The sequence below is a fragment of the Myotis nattereri genome (assembly GCF_964212035.1).
Source record: "Myotis nattereri genome assembly, chromosome: 9".
NCBI classification, from domain to species: Eukaryota; Metazoa; Chordata; class Mammalia; order Chiroptera; family Vespertilionidae; genus Myotis; species Myotis nattereri.
This window is the reverse complement of record NC_138084.1, coordinates 76,542,150-76,557,717: the sequence shown is the minus strand read 5'-3', so window position 1 is coordinate 76,557,717 and position 15,568 is coordinate 76,542,150. Positions and strand designations below refer to the sequence as shown.

Sequence of the window (15,568 nt, the reverse complement as noted above, 5' to 3'; positions counted from 1 at the left end):
TGTTTCCATACACATGGAAACAAAGATTAGACTGAATCACAAATTAGAATAAAACTAATACCTATCAAAGCTCATACAACACTGTCTGTAATTATGTGAAATGCCAACATATTGCTTTGAGGAAGCACAGACAGCAGAATTTAGGGAGACGTACAATATATGCCTCTATCATGGAAATGGAAATACTTCACTTACCAGAGCAAGTCACTCAAGCGAGTCAAAGATGAAACAGACTTGGACAAAGCTATTGTCTGAATAGCATAATTAGCTGACAGCTCAGAATGTTTTCTAATTCAATTACCAGCCATATTTATCAAGGTTGGGAAGTGCTCTGTGGAGATTTAAATATGCTCTTGCTGATGTCAATGGAAGACTGGCTGCCAGTCCCTGATGTCTCTAGTTCAGCAGGCACAAAAGGAAATGCTGGCTCAATTTTTCATTTTAAAAAGAAAACGTCCTAGTACTGTTTTCTCTTTTATTCTTATCCATTCATCCACTCATCCAAATATTAATGTCCATGTGAACCCGTAGTCTAAGCTGACTGCCAGTTCTTTCTTTTAGAAGCTAGTTTCCTCTCTCTGTGTCTCTGTCTCTTGCTCTCTCTTGCACTTAGCTCACATTTCAGTTACTCTTTCTACAACCCTCAGGGCAGAACTGAATTTTCACAACAATCTTCTGTTCCGAAGAGAATCTCCAAATTCCCTCAAGACTTCATCTATAGTCAACCTATAGTCCTGAGAACTGCTCAAAAAGCTGGTATGTAGTAAAAACGTGACTGCAGTTTAATATTCTTTAACAGGAAACGGAGTGAGGGGCATTACTCTAATGGTCAGTGAGTAATGCAAAGGTGGCATTTATTGCATAAAAGAGAAATGAACACAGGAGTTGCTTGCTACATTTATACTCTACTAGAACTTCAGTCCCTTGAAGATGTATCTTGACCTAACTGCTATATCTCTAACTTTTAGAACAGTTTCACATAAAGTACTTTATTAATAATCTGTGAATGAATGAATGACTATGCCCAGACTCTTAAATCAGAGCATTAGTTTACCTCACTCACTTTTGGCAATACTCATCTTCCACAAGGAAAAGGAAATATCAACACTAATATGAAGTTCTTCTTCCTCTCCTCTTCCCAGAAATTCAGTCCTAAAGCCATTAGGTGGGGCAGAGCAAAGTAGGAGCCTACGGTGTGTGGTAGGGGAGGGGAAGCTGCAGTGGTCCAGGAGATGTTAGAGCACAAAGACTTGTGGAGGGCATCCATATTAGCAAAGAAAATATAAATGCTAAAGGTCAAGTAAGTTATCCAGGTTTCAGTTTACACAGAATATGCGCAATCATCATTACCCATGTGACCAAAATGACATTTATTTTCAGCATGCATTCCAAAAGACCCTTGACACTCACTGAATGCATTCACCGTTTTGACTATTTGGTAACAATCTCCAAAAACCCACACTGTGTAATGATTTGGAAGTTTGCTGAGGCACAAATTGGAACCACAGCACTGTGTGGCTGTTTACGAGTGAGTCACTTCACTCATTCGTGGCACTTGGCCAATCATGTGAAAACATCATAACCTCTTGACCAGTCACCTTTAGCCAATATTCAGAATGAGGATTGAGAAAAACTGCTGTTAGGCAACTGGCCATTTTCTGACCTCCAGTCACACCAAGCTGCTGGGGAAATGCGCTTCACCCGCCTATTTTCCATCTGAGAGCTACTTGGATAAGCAGGTACTATAGGTTCCACCCACCATTCCTGGGGAGAAAACACTGAGAGGTGTTCAAGGTGTTTGCCCCTGCTCTTTGCACCCTTTGGGCTATGCTTCTATGGGACAAATAGGAAGCAGCATTGAAGTCACAGCAGGTAGATGATTCTGGCAAGCTCTATGGAGGTGAAATAAATGAGTATGCTTTAAAATACTCGACGATCTTCATTATACCAAATAAGGGCATCAAAAAGTTCTGAAATTTAAGAAATCCTTACTTCACCTTTTTATTCTTTTTACACTTACATAAATCCAGTTTTATGAATGTGAAATACATCAAATAATCAATAAATATTTTCTGAGACACAGCTATATGCTAGGAGTTACACAGAATCAACAAGAAATGTGGTTCTAACTCTCAAGGAACTTAGAACAAAGACCTCGGATGATGCTAGCTACCTGGTCTAAGCTAGCTAAAAGCAGCTGGTGTCCTAAAACACTGTACATAGTTGTCAAACCTGCATCTCTTTAGTATGGACTTGGAGCACAGACGGTCTGTATATAGTCTCTTTTTTTAAATATATTTTTATTGACTTCAGGAAGGAAGGAAGAAGGAGAGAGAGATAGAAACATCAATGATGAGAGAGAATCACTGATCGGCTGTTTCCTGCATGCCCCACACCAGGGATAGACCCCAGAACCTGGACATATGCCCTGACCAGGAATCGAACTGTGACCTCCTGGCTCATAGGTTGATGCTCAACCACTGAGTCACACTGACCGGACGTATAGTCTCTTTCTACAGAACTAATTTTATAACAATGGAAAACAGACTCTCTAAACTTCAGAAAAATAAAAACGGTTATTCCTCTTAAAATGTCAGCAGATCTCAATGATTAAGCAGCTAAAGAAACAAGAAGCAAAACACCAATGTGTGTTGAGGCTAAATCTAGTCTGGGCTAGTTCTGCAGATGAAGGTTCTCAGGAAAGTATCTGGAGAGAAGAAAAAATGGAAAGGCTAAAAACTGATAAAGAAACAGAAAGTATAAGAGAATAATGACCTGATAAAGAATTACAAAAGTAGAGCCCAGCCAGCATGGCTCAGTAGTTGAGTATCGACCTATGAACTAGGAGGTCACAGTTCAATTCCTGGTCAGAGCATATGCCCAAGTTGCAGGTTCCATCCCCACTGTGGGGTGTGCAGGAGGCAGCCAGTCAATGATTCTTTCTCATCATTGATGTTTCTATCTCTCTCTCCCTCTCTGAAATCAGTGTGTGTGTGTGTGTGTGTGTGTGTGTGTGTGTGTGTATGTATGTGGGGTGTAAAAATAAGAATTACAAAAGTCAAGGAACTCTGACCTCTTTTTCCTTACAGTTGCTCTATTCTTGGCATAGAGGAAGGAGCTAAAGACACCCCTTGATTGATGTGTAGGGAAAGACAAGATCACTTCAATTACTGGTTAGGAAGGAAAACTAATTCTACCTAAAGGATCTGAACACCATCTGAAGCTTTTCAAACTATTGGCCTGCAACCAAATTCTGACATGAAGTGCAATCTCCCATTCCACCTGGGTAGTAAGAAGCTCAGATGGAACTAGCCTGTTGGACTGTTTTGTGTGCCATATGTCTCTTCTGAAAGAAATCTCCTTTAAAAATAAAATTTTCAAAAAGTATCCAATTCAAATGAAGAATGGCATCAAAAGAGCTGTGATGGTTTTAAAACATGTCCATAAATTCCCTCACACTCCTCCCATCCACAGGGAGAGTTTAATTCCTCTCCCTTGAACAGGGGCTATTCCAGTGGCTTGCTTTCAAGAACAGAATGAGCCCTAGCTGGTTTGGCTCAGTGTATAGAGCGTTGGCCTGCGGACTGGAGGGTCCCAGGTTCAATTCTGGCCAAGGGCACATGCCCGGGTTGTGAGCTCGATCCCCAGTAGGAGGCATTCAGGAGGCAGCCTATCAATGATTCTCTCTCATCATTGATGTTTCTGTCTCTCTCTCTCCCTCTCCCTTCCTCTCTGAAATCAATAAATATATATTTTTTAAAAATAATAATAATAAAAGAAAAAAAAAGAACAGAATGAGATGGGAACGTTGCTTTGTGAACTCCAAGGCTAGGTCATAAAAAAGATTATATAGCTCTTAAGATACTAACTCTTAGAAGCCAGCCACCACGCTGTGAGGAAACGCAGGCCACATAGAGAAGCCACAAGTAGGTGTTCTGGCTGACAGCCCAGCTGAGATCTAGTCAACAGACAGCATTAACAGACAGACACATGACAAAGCCTTTGAGATGCCTCCAGTCCTGACCACCATCTGAAGGCCAATGCATAAGAACCACGAGAGCTATAGAACTGCCTTATCTGAATCCAGTCAACCTCCAGTTCCATTAAAGAAAACAAGAACAATTGTTGTTTCATATCGCTAAGTTTGGGATGATTTGTTACACAGCAATAACTACAACAAGAGCTTCCAACTAATTTGCCCTTTACAGTGATTACTCCAGAAATTATCTTCCAGAAATTCAGAGTTCTGCTTATGCTAGGTCAGGGGTTGGGGGTTATCCACCAGGCTACCACATAGGATACAGGTGCCATGGACTCTTCAGGGCTCATCGCTGCTGGATTCACTTCTTTGTGGAGACTAAAAGGATAGTCATATCTCAGTGAAAATATCTCCTCAGCAGCTACAGCCCAGTGGCCTCTTACAGGCACCTCACTGCTGTCCTCTGACCAGAAAACCTGTCTCCACCACACCAGCTGAAGACACGAATTTCTAACTCCTTATTTGCATTACTCTTCACATCTATATATATAAAAGGCTAATATGCTAAGTGTCTGTCCTACTGGTAGCTATGATGTGCACTGACCACCAGGGGGCAGACACTCAACGCAGGAGCTGCCGAGCTACAGGGACTTGGCAGTGGCAGTGCTCGGGTGAATCACCTGGGAACCAGAGAGGAGGGAGCCTGATTCCTCTCGGGATTGTGTGATTCCACCTTCAGCCATGGGTTACGTTGTTGCTGGGGCACTGTCGGCCCCGAATCTGGTTTACTGCACACTTGCGTTTGCGTTCCATACCCTGTATGAAAGCAACTTTGTAGAGTGCCCTCAAGCACTCTGGGACCCCTCAGGGGATGTTGGAAAGTTGGTTTTGGCCTGATCCCCGCAGGCCAGGCTGAGGCACTCCACCTGCCGGAGAGACCCCACTCACTCCACAGATGCCCTTCAAGCCACGGTGTGACTCCAGGTGCGGCTGGCCAGCGAGGGACCACGGGAGGTTGGCTCCAGGGCGTGTCCACCCTGTTTCGCCCAGTCCTGCCCCACCAGCCACTTTCTAATTAATTTCCTTTCAATGTGCACGAATCTGTGCACCGGGTTACTAGTATAATAATAAATTTGCAAAGCTTTGAAATTCTGTCCCACTTAAGTCTCCCTAAATTATCTCAAGCCCTTAATCAGGCAAGCCTAAAATTCAGTTAGATGAGGCTAATCTGCTCCAAAATAGGGAAGAATAAAATCTCATAATCTACAAACCAAAGGTGAAAGCAAAGCAAGCAAAACAAAAGGGACGTGTAACACAGGAGGAATGAATGGGCAGGATGTGGCTGTACGAAGCAGGGGGAGGGCTTCCCAACTTGCTTCCAAAGCTACAAACAGGCCCTGCTGCTCAGGAGGCCAACTTCAACATCCTGGAGAGGCACTTCCCATCAGACTCCCAGAGCGGAACCTTCCGAGCATACTCAGAGAAGAACCCACCACTGAGCTGGTAATCTAGTGCAACACTCTGCCTTCACTCCTCTTGGGGAATCTCAGAGTAGGCATTACAGCTATCTACTTGCTGACTATTTTATACAAGTAGCAATTATATCATCCTTCGAAGAAAGAAAAAAAATCCTCTCTTATTTTAGAAACTATGTAATAGGAGATGGCCATAGAATTTGATAAATCTTTATAAAATTAGCCAGACACAGACATGGCAAACTCAGAGAGTATAAGTTGAGGCTATGGTACCAGCTATGTGCAAGGGGTGACTAGAAAATGGTTACTAAGATTTTATGCCTGCATCCTCTCTCAAACTAATGACATCTGGGACCTCTAGTCCCTGTTAAAACAGAGAAGCTTAGAAGAAAAGAATGGATGAGCACCTGGGCTGCCACTCTCCCAAATGGGCTAACAACATTTAGCACTATTTAGGGGGTCCTTCTCCAGCAGTCCAACAGTAAAGGCCTTGCTTATCTTCCAACAGTTTCAACAGAAAACAAGCCTCTTTGCATATTCATAGATATTCAGAATTCTTCAATATGCAGCAATCCTAATCTATACTAATAAAAGGGTAATATGCTAATTAGACTGGGAGATCTTCTAGGAGATCTTCCGGACGTCCTTCCAGACAAATCCATGGTGGTGTGGCTGAGGCAGAGGAGGTTAGGGGTGATCAGGCCAATAGGGGGGGCAGTTGGGGGCGAGCAGGCTGGCAGGGGGAGAAGTTGGGGGCGAGCAGGCTGGCGGGGGGGGGGGAGCAATTGGGGGCGAGCAGGCCAGCAGGGGGGGCAAGCAGGCCAGCAAGGGGGGCAACTGGAGGCAAGCAGGCTGGCAGGGGGGACAGTTGGGGGCAAGCATACTGGCAGGGGTGGCAGTTGGGGGCTATCAGGCCAGTGGGAGGGGCAATTGGGGGTGATCAGGCTGGCAGGGGGGGCAGTTGGAGGCAAGCATGCTGGCAGAAGGGGCAGTTGGGGGCGATCAGGCCAGCAGGGGGGGCAGTTGGGGGTGATCAGGCCGGCAGGAGAGGACAGTTGGGGCGAGAAGTCCGGCAATGGGGGGCAGTTGGGGGTGAGCAGGCCGGCAATGGGGGGCAGTTGGGGGCGAGAAGGCCGGCGGGGGGGGGGGGGCAGTTGGGGGTGAGCAAGCCGGCAGGCAGGTGAGCAGTTAGGAGCCAGCGGTCCCGGATTGCGAGGGGGATGTCCAAATGCCGTTTAGGGCCTAAATCGGCAGTCAGACATTCCCCGAGGGGTCCCAGATTGAAGAGGGTGCAGGCCAGGCTGAGGGACAACCCCCAGTGCATGAATTTCTTGCACGGGGCCACTAGTACTATATAATAAAAGGCTAATATGCAAATTGACTGAACTATGGAATGACCGGTTGCTATGGTGCACACTGACCACCAGGGGGCAGATGCTCAACACAGGAGCTGCCCCCTGGTGGCCAGTGTGCTCCCACAGGGGGAGTGCTGCTCAGCCAGAAGCGGGGCTTACGGCTGGTGAGCGCAGCAGCGGTGGCGGGAGCCTCTCCCACCTCCATGGAAGCGCTAAGGATGTCCAACTGCCGTCAATTGGACATCCCCCGAGGGCTCCCGGACTGCGAGAGGTCGTAGGCTGGACTGAGGGAGCCCCCCTCAAGTGCACGAATTTCGTGCACAGGCCTCTAGTGTCGTAATAATCACTAGGCTGATTCCTGTTGGAGTTGAGTCTCCCTGACACACAGAGGATGGTGTTTTTCTGTGCTGGTACTGTCTTCAAGCTCTCCTGATTGCTTCCCTTTCAGACAGCAGAGACCAATCTCAGGAATGGATGGGAAATGAAAGAAGTGACCAAGGAGTGCCAGCAAATTAAACTACATAAGTAAACTGTGGACAAATCCGCATGGGAAACATGGACTGTAGGCCACAGGAACTGTATCTACATACTCTACTCTCCTGTCCTGCTTTTTTGCGACAAGCCCCTGTACTCTGACCACATTAATGCAGGGTGACCACGTATCTCAATTTTCCCAGGGCAAGGCCACTTTTACTTTTAAAAAGCATTCTGATTTGAATGATATTATTATAGATCACTTTACCTAAAAGGAAAGTTAAAAATCAGCCAAAGAGGTAAATTGAACTTTTCTTTATTGATCTTCACACCCCTTATCCAATGGGCTTCTTTTTATCTTTCCACTTATGCTCAGGATTTCCTCTCCTTGAATTATGCAAGTGATTCTACTCTCCTTGCCACCAGTACAAATCCTCCCTTTCCTTTAAACCTCGGCCCAAGCACCACTTCCTTTAGGAAGCCTTCTCAGTATACTCTAACCTCCATAGGTCTCTCCTTTCTTTGAAGTTTTAGCAAATAACTTCAAGCCTCCTGAGGTTTTAATACTATTTTCAAGTTGTTTTTGTATGTATAACTATAAAGTTGTAAGTTACTTAAGAGCAAAATCTTTGTCTAATTGCTTCTTTTATAACCCTTGCATGCCCTAGCTCTGCAACAAGGACAATAAATATTTTCCTATTTACAAATCTGCCTAATAAGCTGCTTGAAAAAGGAACCCTTCTGCACTGCTGGTGGGAATGCAGACTGGTGCAGCCACTGTGGAGAACAGTATGGAGCTACCTCAGAAGACTAAAAATGGAACTCCCATTTGACCCTGTGATCCCACTCCTAGGAATATATCCCAAGAAACCAGAAACGCCAATTAGAAAGGATATATGCACCCCTATGTTCATAGCAGCACAATTCACCATAGCTAAGATTTGGAAACAGCCTAAGTGCCCATCAGCAGATGAGTGGATTAGAAAACTGTGGTACATATACACAATGGAATACTATGCTGCGGTAAAAAAAAAGGAACTCTTGCCTTTTGCAACAGCATGGATGGAACTGGAGAGCATTATGCTAAGTGAAATAAGCCAGTCAGAGAAAGATAAATACCACATGATCTCACTCATTTGTGGATTATAGAGAACAACATAGACTGATGAAAAAGGACAGAGCCAAAGACTGAGAAACAGCGATCAGGCTATCAATCCCCAGAAGGAAAGTAGGGGAGGGCGGGGGTAAGGGGAAGAGATCAACAGAAGGACTTGTATACATGTATATAAGCCAAACCAATGGACATGGACAACGGGGGGATGGGAGCATGAGTTTGTGTGTGGGGGGGGAGGTTGGGGGTTAAAGGGGGGGATGAGGACACATTTGTAATACCTTAACTAATAATAATAAAAAAAAAAAATAATCTGCTTGAGTACATAAGGTGAAGACTGCAGGTACCGCCCACTGCTGACTCCTTTTCTCACAGCTCACTGTATTTTTCCTTAAAGCACTTAACACAGGATGCAATTATATTTTTATTTGTAGGATTTCTGTTGGCCTATCCATTATACTGTAAGGCTCAAGAAGGCAGGGAGCTTGTGTATACTGTTTTTCACTATATACTTAAGACAGTGTTTGGCAGTGTTCAGAGAGTATTTGCTGATTGGATGGATGTTAGAAGGACAAATCCTATATAATAAAAACCTAATATGCTAGTGTCCGACCGTTTGACCAGTCACTATGATGTGCACTGACCACCAGGGGGCAAACGCTGCGACTGGCAGGTTAGCTTGCTGCTGGGGTCTGGCCGATCGGGACTGGGCGAGACAGGCTGGACACACCCTGGAACCCTCCTGCGGTCCTTCCCCAGGCCCAATTGTGCACTGGTGGGGTCCCGTGACCTGGCCTGTGTCCTCTTGCAATCCGGGACCCCTCGGGGGATGTCAGAGAGCTGATTTCAGCCTGATCCCCACAGGCTAGGCCGAGGGACCCCACTGGTGCACGAATCCGTGCACTGGGCCTCTAGTAGATGGATAAGCGGGGGTGGGGGGGTGGGGGGGAATGATTTCAAACTGAACTATAAAGAAGATTTAAATTTTAGGGACAAGCATTTGAGAAACAAATGTGATTACATTTCTTGGGAAGGCATTCCCAGTGGCTCCTTCCCTCCACCAGCACTAGAGATGTGCTCAGTGGGCGCACAGGAAACAAAGAAGCAGCTGGGGCCAGCCCAGCTAGAGAAAGCAACCCATAACAATAACTAGTATCACACTTGTAACAGCAAAGGAAAAATTGTAAAGCTTGGCACAGGCCATTGGGAAAAGTCATCGGCTCCCAGGATCTACAATTTGGCCTGATCTTTCTCTGAAACAATGTGACTCCTGAGTCTATCTCTCCCTTTGCAGTTGAGTTCACTCCCTCATTACAGTAAAACCTTGATATAACGGACTAATTTGGGCAAGGGAGTATCTGTTAAAGCCAAAGTCTGTTATATAATAAAGTGGGAAAACCCACTTTATTATATAACAAATTAGTTAGTTTACCTGTTTTTAACTTAGTCATGTTTTATGTAATTAACATTACATATGTATGAAAGTTTAATTTCATAGAAAAGTTTTCTATTTGTATTACTGTAATTTTAAATTTATACTGAATAGGTCTAGTAAATGCGTGCATTCACCAGTCACCCAGGTAAACAAACGCACACGGGTGGGGGCGTGACTTAGTGCACTTGGAACGTCGGCTGGCACAGTTAGAACTGCTATAGAAAGTCATGCCACAGGACAACAGAACCAATTGCCAGCACAGTGTAGTGTGATCATGTGCCAATCATTCTTTATGAGCGGTAACTCTTGGATTTAAATACGTAGATATAGTTGTAGATATGTATATTTATTTATGTCAGCAAAATTACTACAGTGTTTTTTCAAACATATGGCCTATTTGCTAAAATGTGTTAAAAATAACAAAAAATAACCTGTTAATTTAATTATAAGCAAACCTTGGTTAAAAGCATTTAAAAATTAACAGAGTTTTAATTTAATTCTCACATATGATACACGGACTGGAAATTTTGTCTGTTAAGTCCAAAGTCCATTAAATGAAGGCCTGCAAAATTGAGGGTTTACTGTGCCTTTCATCTAGTCAACCAGCTCAGTCTCCTAACTTGTTTCTATGCCTCCAACATCCCCTTCTTTCAGCCACACCACACTATCACTGCAGCAATCTTCAATAGCATTTCCTCTTGAACTCTTCCTTGGTTCCTCCCACCCTGACCTTTTTGGAATCAATCCTCCCTCCTGTGCTCCAATAGTACTTCTCTGAACTATGGGGTACCTCCCCACACATACAATAAACTCCCCAAGACAGTGGTCCGGTCTGCACCGTCTAGAGCAGTGGTCAGCAAACCGTGGCTCGCGAGCCACCTTTGGCCCCTTGAGTGTGGCTCTTCCACAGAATACCCCGTGCGGGCGTGCACCTACAGTGCGAAGTTGACTTAAAACTTTAAGTAAAGTTTATCAAGTTATTTTTAGGGAATGTTGTGGAGTGAAAGAAGATGTAGTGTTGAGGATTGAGAAAGGTATGTTGAGATGGTTTGCACGTACAGAGAGGATGAACGAAAGGAGATAGACGAAACAAGTATACAAGATGAGTGTGGATGGGAGAGTTGGAAGGGGTCGACCTCAGCGAAGGTACCTCAATCAGATTGAGGACGTTTTTAGCAAAGGCCAGCTTAGGAGTCCCCTAATTAAGTTAATAACAATGTACCTACCTATATAGTTTAAATTTAAAAAATTTGGCTCTCAAAAGAAATTTCAATTGTTGTACTGCTGATATTTGGCTCTGTTGACTAATAAGTTTGCCAACCACTGGTCTAGAGTCTTAGATGTAGAAGATGTTGAATAAATGCTTATCAAACTGATCCAATTATGCCTTATTTCTGCCCTTAAAATGTAGTTTGTTAGGGAAGCAGGATGTTCAGTGGGGAACAGCGAATGGCACGTCCCCCATGTGTCCCCTGCTCCTGCCGGAGAGGAGCACGCTGAACACAGGCCTGGAGGAGTGATTCTCAACCACATCCTGTGCGATCGCCGGTGCCCTCCAGTCACCCTGCTCACCACGAGACAGGTGGGAGGTGACCAGCACCTTTTATTCTTCCCTCAAGTTTTCCAGTGAAAAGCGCACACATGTCATGTGTCTTCACCTTGTCCCAGGGGCTCTCAGTTTATGTGCACCAGCCAAAGGGGAAAGGGAATGAGGAACCCTTTTCCTTTTTTTAATCCTCACCTGAGGATATTTTTCCATTGATTTTTAGAGAAAGTAGAAGAGAGAGGGAAAGAGAGAAATATCAACGCAAGAGAAACATATCATTGGTTGCCTCCTGCACGCCCCCCCAACCCCCACCCCACCAGGACCTGGGCCAGGGAGGTACGAGGTATGTGCCCTTGACCGTGCCCTTGGCTGGAATCAAACACGGGACCCTTTGGTCCGCAGGCCGATGCTCTATCCACTGAGCCAAACCAACTAGGGTAGGAACCCTTCTCCTTTCAATCCTTCAAAACCAGAATGAAAATAGGTCACCTCAAAAAAACTCACTTGCCCCATGTGCCATGAACAGTTTATTCTGCGAGCAATGTACTGCTGGTCAGTGTTTGGGAACCATGAAGTTCCCGTTGTCAGTAGGAAGGCTGCTTGGGATCTGCTGTCCTCTCAGAGCTGGAGATCTTCCCAGGCCCAGATCTCATGTTGTCACAGTTTCTTGACCCCAAAACATTTGAAGTCACAGTGGAGACCTACCCCAACTACTACATCAAATAACAAGCCAGGCACCAAAGAACAACTTCATACCCTCACACTGCTTCTCTCCAACACCCTCCTCTTACTCTCCAATTCTGACAGTTTTAACATCAATCCATCCATGACTCTACCACCCTTCATGGCTTCCCACTTCCTCCATGTCCTGTCCTTCCCTCCTTACCCAACTTAAGGCCATCGATCATTATATCACTTCCCTGCACAAACCCTCACTTCCCTTGCCATTTCATGTTTTGTTGAACTTTTTAGGCTAAAACCCAACCCTAAGGCAGGCAAATGAATGTTCAAAGCAGTATTATATATAATAACCCAAAAGTGGAAATAACCTGAATATCCATCAACTGGTAAAGGGATAAACACAATGGGTATATCCACAGAATGGAATAGTATTCAGCAATAAAAAGGACAGCACTGATATATGTTATCATATGAATAAACCTCAAAAACATGCTAAGTGGAAAAATCCTGATACAAGACCCCACATATTACATAATTTTGCTTATATGAAAGGTTCACAAAAGACAAATCCATATGCCCTGACCGGTTTGGCTCAGTGGATAGAGCGTCAGTCTGCGGACTGAAAGGTCCCAGGTTCGATTCTGGTCAAGGGCATATACCTTGGTTGCGGGCACATCCCCAATAGGAGGTGTGCAGGAGGCAGCGGATCGATGTTTCTCTCTCACCGATGTTTCTAACTCTCTATCCCTCTTCCTTCCTCTCTGTAAAAAAAAATCAATAAAATATTTTTTAAAAAAACAAAGAACGTGAATACTATTAAAAAAAAAAAAAGACAAATCCATAGAAATAGAAAATAATGAGTGGTTCTCTGGAGCTGAGAGTGGGAAAGGGGGCTCTTGCTGGAGTGATAGAAATGTTCTAAAATTGAACTGTGGTGATGGTTACACAACTTGGTAAATTTACTAATGATCATTGAATTGTACACTTAAAATGGGTACATTTTATGGTATGTAACTTATATTTCAATAAAGCTGTATGTGTTGTTGTTGTTACTAAATTCGCCTGTTTTGTGATTCACTACACAGCTATAAGTAGCTGGAAAAGAGAAGCAACCACATTGGTCCCACTTAAGACTCAAGTGACTTTTAAAAAATTTATTGTCCTAGCTAGTTTGGCTCAGTGGCTAGAGCATCAGCCTGTGGACCAAAGGGTCCCAGGTTTGATTCGGTCAAGGGCACCCGCCTGGGTTTTGGGCTCGATCCCCAGTAGGGGGTGTGCAAGAGGCAGCCGATCAATGATTCTCGTCGATGTTTCCATCTCTTTTTCCCTCTCCTTTCCTCTCTGAAATCAAAAATATTTTTAAATGTATTTACTGATTGATTTTAGAGAGAGAGGGAAAGGGGAAGAGGGAGAGAGAGGAAGGGGGAGAGGGAGAGGGAGAGGGAGAGCGAGAGGGAGAGGGAAGGAGAGAGAGAGAGAGAGAGAGAGAGAGAGAGAGAGAGAGAGAGAGAGAGACATCGATTTGTTGTTGTACTTATTTATGCACTCATTGTTGCTTTTTGTATGTGCCCTGACCAGGGCTTGAACCTGCAAGCTTGGCATATGGGGATGATGCTCTAACCAACTGAGCAAAGAAAGGTTCAGAAAAGGCAAATCTATAGAAATAGAAAATAACATTCAAGTGAGTTCCTGAGTCTGTCCTCCAATCATACCATAATTCTCAAGCTCCTTTTGTCTCTTACTCTCATCAATTATTTCACTCCTTCTCTCTCCTCAAATCTCTAACACCTCGTTCCCTAGTCTCCCTCTTCATCCGAGAACCCTACTCCTTTTTGCTCAGAAAACGGAGGCTGTCAGAAGAGAACCTCCAGACCCCCATCATCACACCTCCCTGCTGCCTGGTGCTAGTATGCTGTCTAGTACTACGTGTGGCTATTTAAATTAGTTAAGATTAAATAAAACTCACAATTTGGTTCCTTAGTCTTGCTGGTCTCTTTTCGACTGCTTAACAGCTACTACTTCATGGCTGTGGCTCCTGTATTGGATGGAGCAGAACATCTCCATCCTGTAGGAAGTTCTCCCGGGCAGCGCTGTTCAGAGACCTATCTGTACGCCTGCCTACAGCACATCCTGACTTATTGTGCAGCTCCTCTCACTAACTCAAGGGCAGTGCTCCAGCAATTCTTTCCTTTCTCCATGATCAGGTTTCAGCTCTATAAGAGACCACTTCCATCAGTATGTAACATGATGTTACTTTCCTCATCTTAAAAAAGTAAAAGAGGAACAGTTTGGGGTGACAGAAAAGTTTTGCAAATAGTGGTATTCTCAACACAAAAAAGAAATGTACACCTCAAACTTACATGGATGTTATATGCCAATTATATCTCAATTAAAAAAAGATAATGGTAATGGTTGCACAATACTGTAAGTGTAATTAATGCCACTGAATTTTAAGTGATTAAAATGTCAAATTTTATGTCATATCTATCTATCTATCTATCTATCTATCTATCTATCTATATTACCATAATAAAAAAATTTTAAGGATAAAAATCTTTCTAGTCAGCACTTCCCTACACCCAGCATGAGCAATAGCCTTGTTTCTCTGTTTCCCTTTATAGCAAAACCTTCCAAAAGACTTGTCTATATTTGCCTTTTCCAATACGTATTCTGTTTTTGCTTTGGCCCATCTAATCTCTCAAGGGCTTACGCCCCACTACTCCACCAAAATTACTTTTATCAGCTGCCAAGTCCAATGGACAATTAATTATTCTTCCTCTCAGTTGATTTATCAGCAGCTTCTGATGACCCCCTCCTCCTAAAAACATTCTCTTCCCTGTTTCTGAGTCCCAGACCTGTCTCTCAAGACAAGCTCCTCTACCTTTTGCTCTTTGCCCAACCTCTTGGATTCTGGGACTCCCTGACCCTCCTCAACTTCAACTGTCTGTTTACCTGGATCTCTGCCCACAGACAGCCTGACCCTTCCAACTCACCCCCGCCCCATTACCACTTCACCGAATGCCCTGACTCCCCTCTCATCATTAATTCTGAGACCTTTCTGAAGAGCCAGCCATGCCCGGGTCTATTTGGTTTCTCTAGTTAAGACATAGTAAGGCCTATCCCATCCCTGGCCGAGCCTTGTGCCTAAAAATAATGGATACGAACTTCTAGCTCCTTAAAGGACAGAGTCAATCTTCCTAATTGTGTTAGAATGCTCTCAGTTAAAATAGATGACGTTGGTTGCTGAAAAAAATCAATGTTAAACACTTATTTGTATTTTCTTCATGGATCCATCTGCTTTACTTAGATTCTTTTATTTAGATGATACTAGAATATATTTTGTATTCTGTTACCTAGAAAAATAGAGTGCTTTTAGATTTCTCAGGAAACTGGACAAGGATAGAAGATGTGCTTGGGTCTAAATAAAAATAAAGTAAAATGATGGCTACTAGCGTCAGCCCAGGGCTGGAAGTTATTCAATCCTAGATTCCAATTTTCACCTTCACTAATCC

At 44.0% G+C, this 15,568-nt stretch overlaps 1 protein-coding gene across 1 annotated transcript in view; it reads right to left on the bottom strand.

Annotated features, from left to right (window-relative positions):
• Positions 1-15,568, bottom strand: part of ALG9 (ALG9 alpha-1,2-mannosyltransferase) — a 106,103-nt gene that overhangs the window by 8,215 nt on the left and 82,320 nt on the right. The gene's annotated exons all lie outside the window — the stretch shown is intronic.